This window comes from Pyxicephalus adspersus, chromosome 8 (assembly GCF_032062135.1).
Source record: "Pyxicephalus adspersus chromosome 8, UCB_Pads_2.0, whole genome shotgun sequence".
In the NCBI taxonomy this organism is placed as follows: Eukaryota; Metazoa; Chordata; class Amphibia; order Anura; family Pyxicephalidae; genus Pyxicephalus; species Pyxicephalus adspersus.
In genome coordinates this window covers 44,745,514-44,764,624 of record NC_092865.1, presented here as the reverse complement: position 1 = coordinate 44,764,624, position 19,111 = coordinate 44,745,514, and the positions used below count along the sequence as shown (strand labels likewise).

The following is a 19,111-nucleotide window of genomic DNA, read 5'->3' as shown; positions in this document are numbered from 1 at the left end:
TCCTCCATGTTCCATTCACAATCTGTGTCAGCACAAGAAACCTAAAGGGGGGCTCCACCAAGTCTACCCCGGCTATATCTCATCCCCTATACAAAATTTAACAGGGGGTGAATCTCACTGTGAATAAATGACCCAGAAGGAAATGATCAGCAAAAGTATGACGTGTATTGAAATGCAAAAACAAAAAATATTGAAATATTACAGTTTATCATCCCTTAGATGTGGTGGCTGCATTCATTATAGCTTTCCTGGTGATCCTGCCAGTAGTAAACTTCCTGCCCTAGGGTGACAACACTCACTGTATTTTAACTATGGAGTAGCAAGATGTCACCCTAAGACAATAGAACACCTCCCCCTCTCCTCCTCTGACTAGTGATAGGGAGCTATAATTAAAAATAGCTGGGAACCAGGAGATTATCACATGATTTCTGGCAGGATCAATTTATAGAAAAGTTCCAGCAGTTTCCCATTCAGTTAAGAGGACCTGTCTTTTTCTCCACAACCCAAACAACCAATCATCTCCTCAATATGTCTGCACAGGCTCTAGAAGTATCTGTTACATGGGATGATATACTGTAGGTCTTTGGATACAATGTTGCAGTTGTCACAACTATGAGAATTTCTGTGACGCCCCCCTCCCCCTGTCTGCACCCTTCTTATATTTTATTCTTTGTAACTTTTTATATTCATGTCACAGGTTGCCCATTTCCAGCATGAAAAGCTCTCTGACATCTCCACACTTCTAGGATTCCTTGGTAAGGAGCTGAGTGCAGGAGCCCAGGGAGAGCCAATCAGAATCCGCCATCCAGCGATCGGTTGTTCTGATTGGTTGCTGCACTTAGCTCTGCATTCCCTAAATTTTATTTTATGTTATGTTCTGAGATTTGCAGTTTAAGGAACATTTTGGCAGCACAGAGCTGAAAATTTCACCAGGATCGACCTTCACTGCCTGACACCCTCCATGCAGTCCTCTGACCACCTGCATCTAATTCAAGAGCTGAATATATTTATTGATGGTTTCCCTCCCCCCAACCATCCCTGCCAAGGTTACTAACCAAGGCCCAGAAATATCACATACCAGCTGGGGCAAAGAGATGGGCAAAGGCTGGGCATAGACTGGGCATGGGCCAGTATGCAGATGGACAAAGACTGCTGCAGAGATCGTCATAGATTGCTATAGATGGGAGTAGGCTGGTATAGAGATTGGCATAGACTGGTATAGAAGCAAATATAGGCTGCTATACAGCAGAGTAAATTGTCTGGTATAAATGTGTTTAATACCTGCTACAGAGATGGGCCTGGGCTGGTATAGAGGTTGGCATGGATGGCTATAAATGGGAGTAGGCTGGTATACAGATCGGCATAGACTGGTATAAAGATGGAATTAGGCTGCTATATAGAGGTGTTATTGGGCTGGTATAAATGTGGATATTACCTGCTACAGAGATGGGCATGGGCTGGTATATAGATTGGCATAGAAATGGGAATACATTGCTTTGCAGAGGTGTGAACAAGCTGGTATTAATATTGGTATTACCTGGTATAAAGAGGTGGTCCTAAGATGGCCTAGAGATCAACAAAGGTCAGTATAGAGATTGGCATAGACTGCTATAGAGATGGGCATAGACTGGTATAGAGAGGGGCATAGGCTGGTATAGAGATTGGCATAGAAAGGTAAAGAATTAGGTATGGGCTGCTATAAATATGGGTATTACTTGGTAAAGAAAGGTAGATATAGGCTGGTATAATAAGGACATATGCCAGTATAGTGATTAGCATAGACTACTACAGAAAGGGAATAAGCCAGTGCAGACAGGCCTAGGCTGGTATATAGATTGGCATAGACTGGTATAGAATCAGAAATTGCTATACAGAGGTGTAAATAGGCTGGTAGGAATGTGGGTATTACCAGGCATAAAGAGGTGTCTATAAGATGGCATAGAGATCAGCATACACCGATATAGAGATAGACATAGGATAGTATGGAGATTGGCATAGAATGGTAAAGAATTAGATATAGGCTTCTATAAATGTGGGTGTTACATGGTATAGAAAGGTAGACATAAGCTGGTATAGAAAGGGAATAGGTCAGTATAGCAATTAGTGTAGACTACTACAGAGGGGGGCATAGGCTAGTATATAGATTGGCATAGACCGGTATACAGATAGGGTTAGGCTGCTATACAAAGGTGTGAACAGGCAGTTATAAATGTGGGTAGTACCTAGTATAAAGAGTTAGGCATAGGGTGGCATAGACAACAGCATAAGCCAGTATGGGATGGACATAGGCTGGTATAAGTGTGGGCATTAACTGGTATTAGGAAGTTTGAATAGGAAGACATAGAGATCAGCATAGGCCAGTATAGAGACAAACACAGGCTGGTAAAAGTGTGGGCATTACCAAATATAGAGGTTTGCATAGGAAGGCATAGGGATCGGCACAGGGCAGTATAAAAATGAACTTAGGTCAGTACAGTGATGGGCATAAGCTGGTATAAGTGTGGCCATACCTGGTACAGAGAGCTGTGAATAGTCCAAAGTGTATTGTTGGGTCCAGCCTGCTACTAATTTGTCATGAAGCCCAAGACTAAACCTTGTACACTGTGTGGACTCCTGTCCCACCATTGGACGCATTCTACCAAATCTGAATTACAGAACAATTCATGGACAATCCCAGTGCTATGTACTAAGTATTGGTGGTGATACTTACATATGGGCAGCGGGCAGAGATAAAGTGAGGTTTCAGCAGCAGCAGTGGCGCATAATGTTAGAAAGTAACACTATTATGTGATTTCGTAGTGGCAGTGCCACCTCCCCCTCCCCCTTGTGATGTCACTATCGCAGCAGAACGCTCTGTCCCTATGACTGACAAAATAGTTCAGAATTGTGAAAGTCCAGAATGGCCCTGAACTCTGCCTGACCCCCTGTACCACCCACCCCAGTCTGCCAGCTTCTGTTTAGCAGAGATTTTATCTGATCACAACCACTTGAATCCGGAAAACCAGGTGTCACCAAACCGCCACTGGCGACCTGTGACTGACGCTCCAATCTCTGCCAGTTTGTTGAGTGATGACATTAATAGGCGGAAATTAACCGAGAGCTTTATACACCATTAATATCTCTATTTCCAGATTTTATCTCCTATGACAATATTCGTGTCATATGTGCAAACATTATGAATTGTGGCTGCACGGGGCCTGGCTGGACAGTGTCCAGGAGATGGCTGCGTCTGGGTTAACCTGCTATTATAAGAACATAAATCTGGTACTGGGATTGAAAAATCCTTTATATTCAAAACAAGGACTTTTTTACCTTCCCCAATTGGGACAAATCCTCCATTATTTGTATCTCATACATCCCCCCTCCGGACACTGCAGATCACAGTAGGAGGAGTCAGGGATGTCAATTTAGAAAACAGTGGGTGGGACTGGGCGTAGTCAGGTTCTGATTGACAAGCGCACTGATAACCACACCCCCTATAAAAATGTTCTAGGTCACTGTAGTGCAAGCAGTGGCCCGAAGGTGACAACACTTCTCCTGGATCAATCAGCAAATTTGTATCAGAGTGTCAGCAATCATATTGATTATTTTTGATTATCAATCATGATGAGAGCAGACAGAAGTAATCTCACTGCCGCATCCAAAGCAATAATCTGGCATTCACTGCAACCTTCTCTGCTGTGACCCCTCTGTTCACTGCTATCCTGCATTCCTTAATGACTAACTACCCCTTTAGGACCCCCAGTTTTATCAGCCTGATATGTGAAATGCTGTAATGTAGGGGTGTCTGGATTGGGGAGTCCTCACCAGGTCCACTTTAAGAAATATCTTCTGCCCAATAACAGAGTGAATACAGAGACATTTCCATATTAGCATTCCTGGCCTTAGCTAGTGAGGGTGTTGGGTACTCGGTTTGCTATCCTATTGGTGACCAATGCAGCTTTTATGCAGGTCTTATGCAGCTCCTATTCAGCTCCTCATTATAAAGGATATTCAGCTTTTTATGACTGAAGTTCATTTATTTATAATGAATTGGGAATAAATAATTCAGAGAGATTTCTCAGTTTGTGGATCTCAGTTTGTGAACTAATATGATTGAGAAAGTCATCATCGTGATTACCAATATTGCGCCATTTCTGTTCCCATGATCCCCGGCTTCTCTGATGGTGCCCCTGATGAGCACAGTGCTGCATTCAGAAAATTTCCAGAGATTCCGCAATAGATGGGACTCCACCTGCCAATTAAACTTCAGTCAAACATGAGCGACGCCAACGTTATCAGCTTCACACTAATCAATGGGCTCTTTTGGCGGAGAGACCCTACAACAGGGGATGTGGCAACAATGACAATGATATCTGGATAATGGCAGTAAGGGGCCCCTGGAGGTGTGAGGCCCCTGGTACTGTACAATTATTATAATATGGGGAGATCTTTCAACATGCCAGGTAATATGGAAATATGAAGCAATTTTCATTGACTGTTACCCAGGTACCCCTCAATAGCCCCCTGGAACCCCTCTGCATCTCCCAGCATTCAGGACCTCTGGAATAGACTATGCATCATGCCTGCAGGTTGTGGCTGGATGTGCACAAGAGCTGACTCTTCACATCAGACCCCACCCTGTATTATAAGGGTCTCTATGTACATTGGGCCCCTCCTCCCCATTACAAACTGTGAACACCTTAGAAAGTGTTGAACGAGGACACTGCGATATATAACTCCAATATAAGGAGATCAGCAAATCAAATCCTAAATGCACCGCACATAACCTGACATTACGGAAATTTACCAGAGAATCATCCTAAATCAGTCTATAAATGTTCTCCAGATTTCAATCCCCGATATATGCCAATCCAGGAACATAAACTGCATATCTGAGTTTATGTGCCTTATCATAATGAGATCTCTGTTCTACTAGTGCACCAGTCATATCAAACTGACTGGAAACAAAAGGCATGCACCTGATCTTATCTCAGCAGTACAGAAGCCTCCATAATACTACGGGAGGATCTACAAATTATTATTATTATTAAGAAGCAGTACTTATATAGTGCCAACATATTATGCAGTGCTGTACAATAAATAGGGTTTGCAAATTACAGACAGATACAGACAGGGACACAGGAGGAGGGGAGGACCCTGCCCAGAAGAGCTTACAATCTAGGAGCGTAGATAGAGAATAAACAGCCAAATGAAAATGATGTGTCTAAAGTTCTTTATTTACTTTAAAGTCAAAAGAGTCTTACATCTCAATTCCATTTGTTTTACATTGGCCCTGAAGAAAGGGGTTTAGGATCCTGGAACGTGTTAAGAGTTTTTTGAAATCAAAAAAGGAAAAAACAATATCATCTTGTCTTTGTTTTTACATTTTGCACAGTTAGACTTTAGGTGCGTACACACTTCCAATTTTTATCGTTCCAATCGAACGACGAACGATCGATTGGGCAAAAAATCGTTCGTAAAAAAGTAACCAACGACGCCGACGAACGAGGAAACTCGTTGGAAACGAACGACCGGACCGGCGGATCGGACGACGATCGTTGAACATCGTTCGTGTGTACGGTCGTTCGTTGATCGTCCATGGGCTGAGCATGCGTAATGAACGAACGTTCGTTCACTTTCCTGTCGTGCACATAGTTCCTCTATCGCTTAAACGATCGTATCTATTGTGTGTACAATATCTACGAACGATCGTGTCGTTATCTCTATGTGCAGGATCGGTGCTATACGATCGTTCGAAAATATCGTGCAGCATCGTTCGTCGTTCGTTTTCCAACGATAATAATTGGAAGTGTGTACGTAGCTTTTGATCACTCAGATCCACCAATCAGAGCAGAGATTTCCTTATTAGAGGAAAAACCCCATTGAAACCATTCTGCTATAATCATCACCAGTCTCAGTCTGATCCATGGATGGCGCTACTGTGCAGAAACATTCTATTGTCTCCGTTTTATACAAGTTAATTATGTGTCAGTTTATTATTAGATGGTGTGCTGTGTACAGGCTACTTGTTCAGACCATTATTATTATTATTATTAGTATTATTAAGAATAAACAGGATTTATATAGCGCCAACATATTATGCAGCGCTGTACATTAAATAGGGGTTGCAAATGAAAGACACAAATACAGAGGAGGACAGGACCCTGCCCACAAGAGCTTACGATCTAGGAGAAGATAAGGATACATTTTTCAGATATTTTTGAAAACAGGAAATTTATGAAATGTATCTCAAAGGAGACACTATATTAAGGTTGTATTGGGGGGAGGGGTTAAATAATGTTTATACGCCCCCATATATGACACCCGCCATGTGACCAGGACACAGTGTATGGATTCTGTATGTTGTACTCTATGGAGTCACATGAGTACAGATATATGATACCATTAGAGCACTGCCCCCCATCCGCTGTGACCTCATTTAACCCCGTCCTGCCGGCTGCTGGCTGCAATGTGGAATGTTAGCTCTCCCGGCTCAGAAGTGACCCCATTCTGTATTTATAGGACGCGATGTGAGCTGCTGAGTACATTTGCCTGCGCATTTTGCGATGACGCAGAGTAATCAGAGAGACGGCCTGGCTACAGGCGCACATGTTTAGGTTCTGTCGCCTTGATATTTTCCACCCATAAAACACACAATGAGAGGGTGGTTGTTATACATTGCAGAGGGTTACATTGGATCATTATACCGGCTGCATGTGTCTTCAATATATAAATATGTATCTATATATATATAACGCAGGACGGCGCATAACTGGCGGGGTTCTCAGGGCCAACATTTAGCCCCCCCAGTGCTCTGTGTCCCCAACACTCCAGGTTTTCAGTTTTGGAGTGTGACACAATGTTAAATTTTGTCATTTCATCATCCCTCTGTCTGGTACATTTCAGGAAAATATTTTACAAAGTGAACACAGCGGTTGAAAGTCTGCACCACGACTGAGACTCTGCAGCCTGGAAATGTCCTGTAGAGGACGCTGTGATGGATGTGTTCAGAGGGGACCTGTCATCAGATAAATTTGTTCTTGTTATGTGCAGCATTCTGATCCGTGTAATACATCCAGGTATATTCTACCTGTCACCGAGATCACAGTACAGCCCTTCCCCTGACAATGCCTTCATCTGCTTCTCTGCCTTGAAGGATGGCGCCATTATTGTTCACGTATCATCCAGGGCCCAGAGAAGACACAACAGTCCTTGCTGCAGACTGTCCCTTTGTGACCGATACAAAGTTATAATGTTGTAGTTGGATCACTGGGTGGGAAGGAGACTATAGAAATGCTTCTTCTTGCCTGCAACAGACTGATGACATTACTCTAGCCTAGACAAAGTCACTAATTGGGCGTCATAAAAAAAGGTGGAGCGTTTCCGAAGAATAATCTTATCGCAGTACAATTTGACATGGAATTAATTCATGGAGACTTTCATAATAAAAGCTTCATCCCAGACTTGGCTTCTCCTATGATCAGGGCGTGGCACCTCAGCCCAGCTCTAATAAAGGGGTACAAATTGCTCCAACGTTTGGAAATTTGAGATTATGCTAAATTATAAATGGGAAATATTTCCTGGTGAAATGAGTCACTGAGGATAACAGTGACTATGGAGAGGAGGTGCAGGGTGGAGTAAAGATGAAATGGGGTTAGGAGACCCTGGAAACAGCAGGTGTTGTCACTTTGCCATGGCAAGAAGGACAGCAACACCAAAGATAGAGGAGGGGAGGGGCATTAGCTGGAGAGGTGCTACTGGTGGCCTAAACCTGAACAGTCCACCTCATCACTGTGAGGAGTGACATCATCACTGCATTGGACAGAGGAGTGACATCATCATGGCAGGGGACAGAGGAATTATATCATCACTGCGTAGGCAAGAGGAATTATATCATCACGGCAGGGGACAGAGGAATGATATCATCACTGCGTAGGACAGAGGAATGATGTCATCACTGTGTATGACATCATTTTAGGTTCTTTAATAACTGATCTGAACTTTCCTGATTCATTGGGATTTGCTGTCCCCACTATTGGTGCACTAAAAGCGTATTGCCCTATCTTGTTTGCCCAGTGTGATGTAGTAAAATAATTGCATGTTTTTTCTATTGGGGCCCCCCAATACCCAGCCATCATCCACTGGGGACCATCTGCCATACTGCCCCCCCCCCCTCTGCACGGCATGCTGGGTATTGTGTGCTTGGTCACTACTCTGCACAGAATCCAAAGTTCCAGGAAGATGACCTCTAACTTTTTGCCTGCAGAACGTCTAAATATATCCCCGGGCCGTGTCACCCCCCTGGTCAAACAGTGGACCTGATGAAAGCCAGGTGACCCCAATCACGAGCCTCAGAGGAGACAACGATTGTGCCAAAAATCACTGCGCACAGAATTCGAACGTCCTTCACCGTATTCACCCGGAATGTGTGTACAATGTGTCTACCTATGTGCTGTGTGTACTTACCTCCATATAATGCACCAAACACTCCACCACCTACAAAACACCTAATAAAGAGGACCTGTCAGTGCGTCTCTGTCCGACCCACACAATATACAGCAAGTCCCATCCCCATAATCAAACTGGAGGAGAATGCAGATGGAGACATTATTAAAGGAAAAAAGAGAAGGGGGGGGGGGGGGGGGTACTGTGATATCAGGGTATACAACACCCAGTATATAGCACGCAGTATATAGCGCACATTGTATACGGCACACATTCCGTGGCACATGGCACACAGTATATAGCACACATTGTATACAGCATCCAGTAAACAGCACACCGCACATATTGTATACAGCACAGATTATAGTATCCAGTATATAGCACATTATATATGGCACATAGCACATATTGTATACACCACACAGACATAGCACGCAAATATAGCACACATTGTATACAGCACACATTACCTGGCACCCAGTATATAGCACACATTGGGCCTTATTTTTTAAGGCTCTCCAAGGCCAGGGAGCATACACTTTCATGAGCGAAGCTGGGTGATCCAGCAAACCTGATATAGATTTTTTTAAAGTCATTTGCTAGTTTTTAGCAAATGTTGTCAATCCTGGATCAGATCCATTGCAGGTTTGCTGGATCACCCAGCCTCACTGATGAAAGTATATTCTCTCCAGCCTTGGAGAGCGTTAATAAATCAGGTCCATTGCATACAGCATACAGACATAGCACGTGGTACATAGCACAGTATACAGTACATGGTACACACTACCTGGAACAGATATGTGTGTAAATAGCACACATTTTATACACACATAGCACACTTTATATGTGGCACACAGCATACAATGTCTTCAGCACACATTACCTGGAACCCAGTATATATCACCCATTGTACAGTATACAGCACACAATGTATACAGCACACAGACAAAGCACGCAGTTTTCAGACTCCGCACAGCACAAAGTTGTTTAACATTTTATGTGAATTCCGCCTGGAGTCTAATTAGGGTAGCAAACCTTCAGGAGGCCACAATGGAAAAATACTTTTCCAGGAGTGATAAGATAGGCCTTGTCTCCACACTCTGACTCACACAGCCCCAAAGGGTGTTCCCGGACCCAGAAAATGACAGGACACAGAGCAGAACAGTGGTCACCACCTTCCATAGTGACACCAGGGACTGAAAATTTACCCCTGGAAATTTACTATTTATCAAACAAACCCCCTCTTGGAGTATTCTGTGATCTCACATTTTTTGTCTTTCTGCACAGAGATCCTCCCTCAGACATTTGTCATGGCATCGGTGATAGATTTCCCCCACTGATGAATTTCCCTTCACTTTCTTTTCTGGTGACAAAATTTTGTTCAGTCCCGGTAACAATGTCCATCAGGACAAGCAGAAGCGGGGACACAGACAGCGATATATATTGTGTTCACTATCATCTAACACCTACTCATCATTATACTGGAGGATCCAACACTGCCCTAATCTGATGATGAATGAAGAGATTTCCAATTAATCTGATCAAACGGTTCAGATTATCACTCTCTAATCTGAGCTTCACACACATCCACAGCCAGATATCTGATCGCACGCAGCACCACTCAACCCCAATCCCTTCCAGATCCCTGACCTCAATTACTACTTTAATGTATTTTTATATCACCGATATATACCATAGTGCTGTACAGAGCCCCATCAGTCTGTGTAACACAGGAGCTGACAGTCTTATGTCCCCCCAAAGTGACACACTAATAATATACATTTACATGAAAAACTGAGCCAGTCCCATCAGTCTCTGTACAGAGGAGCTGACACTCTGTCTCCCCACAGTCACATATAAACTATTATCAAACATTTACATTCCTCGACCAAATACCATAGTGCTGTAGAGACCACTGGGCCAGTCCCATCAGTCTCTGTAGAGAAGAGCTGACAATCTAATGTCCCCCCGCAGTCACACTCCATTATTATACATTATATAGCTCTGACATATACCGCAGTGCTCTACAGAGCCCCATCAGCCCCACAGACCCTTTGTTCCATGCTGTGTCTATGTTGGGGGGGAGTGTAAGGTTTTTTTACAATAACATTTTCCTTTATATGAGGCTGGTATAGAATGTCGGGGTGACTGGTGTCACAGATCATTTGCGTCAGCAGCACATTTTAAGTTTCTTTACCCGAGGGGGGGGGGGGGGGGATTGTCAGGGGTCACCCGCACACCAGATGTATTTATATATATGTACATTGCTTTGGTTGCACTAGGAGAGCCCTGAGGGGTGACCAGGCCGGGAGAGGTGCATGCTGGGTATAAACGACAGGGGGCATTTTCTTGTAAACAGTGCTACCCATATGGGGGTAAAAGCAATATCACACCCAGTGGGGGGAGGTGATAAGCAGTCACAAACATAAAGACATACTTTCACTGAATGCCCTCTGTAAGCATTTAATTCACAGGGAGAATAAAGAGAACCAGTCACATACACAACATTACAGCTAACACTACAACTGTACATTTTGTCTTCTTTCATGACAGTAAAATCTTCATCCTCTGTGGAAATGTACATGACACATGTCTGAGCATTCAGCAACCAGTACTTCCCACCGCTAGCTTCTGATTGGCTGTGTATGGTCACATGTTGTTTATTGTAATAAGGCTTGCCATGGCATGACAATTGATATTTATTATGAAAGGAGAATAAATCAGATGTCACAAATTCCTTTTACTACAATCTTTTTACCCACAATGCCCTTCTCTAAAGAGACCCTGTCCCCAACTAAAAAATTGCTTGTAAAAGCACAGAAAATTCCAGAAGGAGTCATTTCCTAGCACAGCTTACTTCATCCTTACGCATCATGTCCCTCTCTTCTTCTATTTGCTTCTTGTGCTGGCCCAGCTCCTCCCCTCCTCCTATCCCAATGGGGAATACTATAGGGTGTCATTGAATGACGGCTCCGAGTCTGCTGGAGTTGCTAATATCTCTTCCAAGATGGCCCCCCAGATTGTCTGCACCAGGGAGGCTTTGAATAGCATGAAATCTGTCCCATGTAATCCTGTGGTTGAGTGGTGTTGAGGTAAGGGGTGCGGTGACAGGTTCTCTTGACCATGAGCTGACCATCAGAATAGCCATTCACAGTCATTAGGGGCTGCACTGATAAAGGAGCTATAAATCCATTATACTTCCACATACATCACAGAGGTGACGGATTTACACCGGAAAATATTGGAAAATCCATTTTATGGCATTCCGGGCTAATTAATAAAAATGATCAATCACAGAATAAACACACGGCTCTTCCCCCAACACCTTACATCATACACCTTTACCCCATTACACTCCCATAATACAACAAATGGGCGGGCAGATCTCAGCAATTCCTCTGTTTCACCTTTATATTGATTTAAAAGTCATTAAATAATCCCTAAATCCAGCCAGTGTGATCAGCTAAAATCTGTACATAAAGTGGGAGTGACTGCACTTTATTTGGTGCTTAGATGGAACTTACAGGAAGGAGAGAGCGGTGAGAATTACCAGTACGATGGTGTCATGGCGAAGCAGTGCAGACCACAGAAATGTTTCCCATATAAAATAATAAAGACTGGTCACTGGGGCTCTTTGTCCAAGTGCAGGGAGACCGGTCTGGACTCCGCCCCCTCCTGAAGTTGTTCTGCAGACAGCTTGTAGTGGGTGGAGCTGCTTGGCTCCACCCACAGCTCTTTTTTGTACAAGCTTTGCACAATATTTAATGCTTCAATGGAAGTTTATATGCCCAGAGTTCAACTTGAAAAATCTCTTACAGATCACCAGAGGGTTAACAAGATTGTCAATGACGAGTGGAAGAAAAGTCAGAGAAGAGTGACGGCTCAGCATTTTCTACAAGAACAATCTCCCCCTTTTTATAGGTAATGTTCACCTTATTAAACCGCCAATAAAGTTCAACATTTTATGTTTATTGTCTTCTGAAAACTTCTATCACCTTTTCTAGAAATTCCAGGTGATTTTTCTGAACTATCCCAAAGGGCAGTGCCCCGGAGAATGCACCTAAGGGCATTGGGGAAAAAGAAATTTGTTTGGTTTTTGGTGATTTTAGTGGCCCTCACTAAAGTCAGGGAGGCTTTGTAGATATGGCTGTGCTCTATACAATGATAGCTGTTCATATAAACAAAGCCTCGCCAGCAGTGGTGCTGACATGGAGATCACATGACTTTTTTTTTATAAACAATGCAATGCCTAACAAGACCATTTTGCTGCCATTTCCCCTGGTGATGTCCAGCAGCATTGGAGGTTTATTTTAACTTATTTCCATGAAACAGGAAGTTTTGCAACAAAATCACGTTCTGTGAAGTAGATTTGGTCTCTATGCACTCCATGCACCCAACACCTGCTGGAGGGTTCCTCTATCTACTCAGTTCTGCATTCATTTCTATGAAGGGCCAGGAGCAGCCCGTGTGGTTCTCTTTGATAAACGCCTGGATCCCATGCTGTTCGGGTGCTGAATGTGATTGAGATGTGTACAGAGAATGCTCAGTTTTGGGGTCACACAGCATTGCTTATTTCCAACTTTATAGTACAGATTCTCAGAAAAGCTACATGTACCCTAGAGATGTTCTGCCAGGAACAGGCGGTGTCACCTTGTGGAAGGTATTTCATTCCTCCAGCATTGGGGGGTCATTGCATGTTGCCATGCATGCCTACAGCACTGTCTTCCAACACGTCAAAAGGCAGGTAATAATATTAAAAAGACACTGATAATGCGGCACACTGCATGCAAATATGTCTGCTGCTGTCTGTGCAATATCCCTGTGCTGAAAAATTCCTCAGACCTGATAATGATGGTGATGGAAAATCAGGATGTGTAGATATATTCCCTGATATAACAAAAACACAATTTGGGGTAACTGACAACAGGAACATACAGGACCTGAAATATGGGGAAGCTTCAATGATGCAGAGAAACAGGTAATGACTTTGTCTAGGCCGAGATAATGTTTCAGTCTGCTCCATGCAGGAGGAAGCATGGCCTCAGTCTCCTCTCCCCTCCAGTGATCAGACTGCAAAATTGTAATTGATCAGACTGCAAAGTTTTCTGGTCCTCATCTATCATTTCCAGTCTTTTCTGCAGTGCTAATGGTAACCAACAAGACTGGGGAAAGAACTGGCAAAAGGGGCAGAAAATGAAGAAATCATTAAACAGGAAAATATTACAGACTCAGAAATGGAAAAGAAGATGATCTCAGCTCTGTGACAATATTCCCCAGACAGCAGCTGGACTGGCAGGGAAAGGCTCCGGTACCAGAGGGGCGCACATTCCAGCACAGGTTACTCGATGTACGGATGTGTTGATGTTGGATAAATATAAAGAGAGAAATATTCCGATCCATCCAGACAGCATGAAGCCTCTGCTGCACGTACTGCCATTTAAAGGGACCGCACCAGGACATATAGCCAGGACTGCCTGGGGCAAAAGGGGTAATTATTAACATCTGCCCACAGTCCTAGGTGTATGTGGCAGCCTCATGGTGAATAAAACCGTATCTGTAAAGTGACAATTTTATTTATATTTGTGTTTAACATCACTGCTGACTGTTATCATAATATCAATGCTCATAATATTGTACAATATAATAGAGACAATGTGTAATATTTATATGAATAATATTTATTATAATTCATTTCCCATAAATATTATAGAAGGTGAATAAATATTTTATTATCATTCTTGTACAAACATTAATGGTTATAAATCAGATCCCTGGATCTATAACACAGACAAATCTCCCCCCACATATTGCAGGATTATTCAGAAGTCTGCTCTGCAGTGTATCTGCCCCAACCAGCAGTGTGAGAGCAGCCAAACAGGACCCCCTAAACCTACTACCTGAGATGGGGCTTTTCTGTAACTAGCCCTTCATATTGACCCCATGTACATCAAAACGTAACCCAGACACAGGAGTGTTTTATAACATAACCCACACAGGACCCCATCATAATATAACCCCCAACACAGAACCCCATCATCACGTAACCCCCAGTACAGGACCCCAATATAATATACCTCTAACACAGAACTGGATGATAAAATTACCCCCCAACACAGAACCCCATCATAATATAACCCCCTACACAGGACCCCATCATATTTATATCCCCCAATACAGAATCCCATCTTAATATAACTCCCTACACAGGAGGACCACATCATAATATAACCCCCTTCACAGGACCCCATCAAATAATAACCCCCAACGCATGACTCCATCATAACATAATTCCCAACACAGGACCCATTAAATTTTAACCCCCTACACAGTACCCCATCATAATTTAACACCCAACACAGGACTGTATGATAACATAACCCCCGCCTCAGGAACCCCTGCCAAAGGGACACATCAAAACCCCCAACATAAGACCTTGGCATATTATAATATAAGGACCACATTGAAACACAACCCCTGCAGGTGACCACATAATAACATAACCCTAACACAGGGCCATGTCTTACTATAATTTAATCACAACACAACCACCAACTGATGACAATCATATATACAGCACAAAACCCTTAGTTTTTAGTCCATTTATTCTATGATCACAGATCCAAAAACTGCACTTGGTGAAGAGTTACCTTTTGCCTGAATGTTGTGCACTTTTAGTCCTGTGATTGTAGAATCAGTGGGGTCAGCTCACAACAGCTGTGATGTTCCTTTCAAGTTTATTTTTATGAGTATTCTATGTACATGCCGGACCTTCTCAGCACCTGGTGAGCTGCCGCTGATTACCAGTAATACATTACCTGATCTTACTGTTTGTGTGACCCTGACATATAACACATGTGCAGAACAACCAGGACTCACCTGCGAGGAGCATTGGATTTGTCAGCATTAGGAGACAGCAAATGGCCCATGAAACTCAAAATTGACACTGACATACGGTTGTCTATGACAAGTAGCATTATTGTGATTTCACCATCATATGCCTGCACTATATAGTCACCTGACCATGACACCTATATAAGTTTGTTTGGTCCATTCCAGAATATTTACCAATATGAAGACCCCCCCCCCCCCCCCCCCCCCCCCCCCACCACCAATATGGTGTTGTCCCCTATAATATACTCCACACTTCTAGAAGATTTTGGATTGTGTCTGTGGGAATTTGCCCCTATTTGTCAGGTACTGCCCCCTCATAGGTGAAGTCAGGTACTGATGGTGAGGATATGGCCCCATTTGGGAGGTCAGGCACTAATGTTGGATGAGAAAAAAGTAGGTTTTATGCAGGACACTCGAGTTCCCCAACACCAAACTGCTGACCCCATGTCTTTATGAAGCTGACTTTGTACCCCGGGCACAGTCATGGAGGAACAGAATAAGTCTTCACCAACCTGTAACCACAAGGCTGGAAGAGCACAAATGTCTGCAATGTCTTTCTAACATGTTTGTCTACAGTATAGAGATGGTAAGGTTATGTGCATGAGATTTCAAAATGGGATGTCCAACAAGCTCATAATGCAACAGCTGGAATTGGGACAAACCTGTTGCAATATAATATATGTCCAGAAGAAAATCCCGTATGTATCCTAACGGATTATAACTCTTCTTTATGTTCTAAAATAAAATAATGCAATAAAAATCCTGGACAATCCATCAATGGCTTCAATGAATCCCTCTGTACTGTGCGGGCATTGTATATAGAATCACATGAACGGTGCCCACACACATTACAATGATAAAATCTGACAAGTTCTGAGATCCAAATTCTGCTTTGAGGCAATGAACACGTGCAATGGGAAATTATTGCTGCAGAAATGTAGACACAAGAAGGATAAGAAGATCTTACTTCAGGTAGAATGAACATTTTTTTTAATTTGTTTATGCGGATAAGTCTGATGAAGAATTTTGTCCCAATCATTGCAGATGTGAATAAACCCATCAAAAAGATTTTCAGCTCCAAGAATCTGATAATCTGTTCTGAAGATTATAGGGAGCTAATCTCATTCATATTACATTAATTAGATTATATCCTTGTCTAAAATCTAATAATCCAGTTATGGAAGTGACAGAATCAAATGTGTGTGCAAATCCTACAAGAGGGAAAACTGGAATCCATGCTGGAAGTGATGGGGGTGTTGGGCGGGGGGGGGGGATATTAATGGAGTTCATATAGACAATTCTTTATACCACAAATTCAAAAATTGAATATCAAAACTAGGTGAGGATAGACAGATAGAGATAATAAGGGAAGGGGAGTAAGAATGAAAAGGAGATACAGCAAAATGATAGAGAGAAAAAAAAAGAGAAAGGGGTATTATGTAAAGAAGGAGGGAACATGGGTATACACAGAAAAGAGAGAGGAGAGGGAAAGAAGAGAGAAGTATACATGCAGAAGTAATAGAGAGAGTTCTGCAAATGTTTTTACAATATTAAGGGTATTCAGTTGAAAACAACTGAAAATATAACCAACTGAAATATAATTACATCATTTCCATGTATGATCTCAACTTTTCTAACTTTACTAACTAAATGGCACTGGAGGGCTGCTGCATGGACCCACACTGACCACTAAATACTCCTACAGAATTCTAATAATCATCAATCATTCAAGAGAGTTTTCTCAGAGTGAAAAACATTTCATACAATGCTAAAATAATGAGATTTGTGATTGTTTCCGCATATCTGCAACCAACTGGGATATGCACATGGAGTTCATGTTCCAGTCATGCACCCTTCAGCCCACAATCCATACAGAATGGGGTAATAGTCATTTACTGATTTCGGCAGCATGTGAAATATATATATTTTTGTATACATACCAGATATACATGCAGAAATCTCATATGAGATGAAGGGGCAGCTGATTACATTTATGACATGGCTCCCCAGGATCTCCATGTGCTCACAATACAGACACATAACTTTCTATTACACTCCTCCTGTACCCAGCACACTTACATTTCACACAAGAGTGGAGACTTACCTGGATACAAAGTTTCTTTTTCTGTTCAAACTTTCCAGCCAGATAAATGAGACTACAGAGTGCTTAGTGAGGTCCAAGAAGAGGCAAAGACAGCAATGAGCTCCACTCCAGCAGCAGACTGACTGTTAGAGGATTTAAAGGTCCGTCCCCCTGTGTGTGCAGTTAATGATTAGGGGCCCCTCCTCCTGTATAGGGAGGGGAGAGGATACAAGAACCTCCTATGCTCCTCAACCCCTGCATGTGCTCAGTATTTTCCCACACAGACCCCTCTATTACTCCTAACACTATTCTACACCTAACTTCAGACCCCATATCCCTTTCCATACTACAGACCCCACCAACACCCCCTCACTACATACCACCATCCTGCCCCTCTCTACAGTTCCCTATATTTGTCCTGTATACCCCCACAGAGACCCCTCTATGACTTATAACTCTATCCTGCCCCTCTGTACAGACTCTTCTACCATGCTCATCTCTGGAGACCTCTTGTCTATCTTGTTCCACTCAACTAATCTCTCTGTTCTGGTTCCCTTGACAGACCCCCATTTTGCCCTCTGTTAAAACTCTACTTTTCTGCCCCGGCTCCAGACCTCTATATTCTCCTCCATTCTATAGTTCCTTCCACACTACAGACCCCCCCCCATCCTGCCCCTTAAGAACTTTATATCCTTTTTACAATCTATAGACCCCACTAATATTTCCTCATCACAGAGCTCTATATTCTGACCCTCTCTACAGGCCCCCTATTCTGCCCCTCTGTACAGACCCTTCTATCTTACCCCTCACTTTAGACCCCTATACTCTTCTTCATGTTACAGACCTCGCAACCCCTATCCTACCTCCCTTGACAGACTTCTCTGTTCTTACCCTCATTATAGACTCATCCATCGCTTCTAAGTCCACAGACCCCTATCCTGTCCTCACTACAGACCCCCCTATTCTTCTACACACTACAGACCCCACTATTATGAACCCCTCTATTCTACCCCTTATTAGAGGTCTCTCTATGTTCCTCCCCACACTGTAGACGCCTCTCTCCTTTTCCTCTCAACTACCCTCATTACAGAGCCCTCTATTCTTCTCTTGATTACAGACCCCTCTCTTTTTCCCCTCTATACAGACCCCTGCACTACCCTCACTATAGACCCCTTTTCCTCACTACAGACCTCTCTATTTTTCCCTGCAATACATACTTTAATATGCTCATATCTATCTGCTCACTTATACCCCTTCTACACAGACACCTTTATCTTGCAGCTCTTCTAATTTGCCCCTCTCTATTGCGGTCCATATTGGCACATTGGGCCATATCCACAATCATTGCACCATGCAGCCAATTTTTTGTTTCCAAGGGGTAATAATGCGCCCCTGGAGTGGTCCCAGACGTGCTAACACAGTAGGTTTTCTTCATTTATTGGGCCAATCATTTTCTTTGTATTGATTTTTTGCATTGATTTCTGTTTATTTTAATAATTTACTTTAACAGTTACATTTTCAGGACAAGCGTTGAAGGGTCACCTCCACTTGTCTGGCCCAGGCTGTGCTGACACAAAGGTTCAGCGGAATGGTAAAATATCTGTAAAGACAACGGACTGGGAAAAAAAGGGAAAAACAACACAATGCAGGATAAAAAAGTGAGAAATTAAATTAGATAAAAGGCAGACAAGTGGGCTCTGGGGATGAAGG

At 42.9% G+C, this 19,111-nt stretch overlaps 1 protein-coding gene across 2 annotated transcripts in view; it reads right to left on the bottom strand.

The window, feature by feature from the left end:
* SLC38A3 (solute carrier family 38 member 3) overlaps positions 1–17,561 on the bottom strand; it is a 34,779-nt gene extending 17,218 nt beyond the window's left edge. The window contains exon 1 of one of the 2 annotated variants that reach the window (XM_072420334.1): positions 17,423–17,561. The gene's annotated coding sequence lies outside the window, so the exon portion shown is untranslated. Of the gene's footprint in view, positions 1–2,710; positions 2,822–17,422 lie in introns of those variants that run through there. The other variant, XM_072420335.1, reaches the window with a different exon arrangement.
* Positions 17,562–19,111: the final 1,550 nt, after the last annotated feature.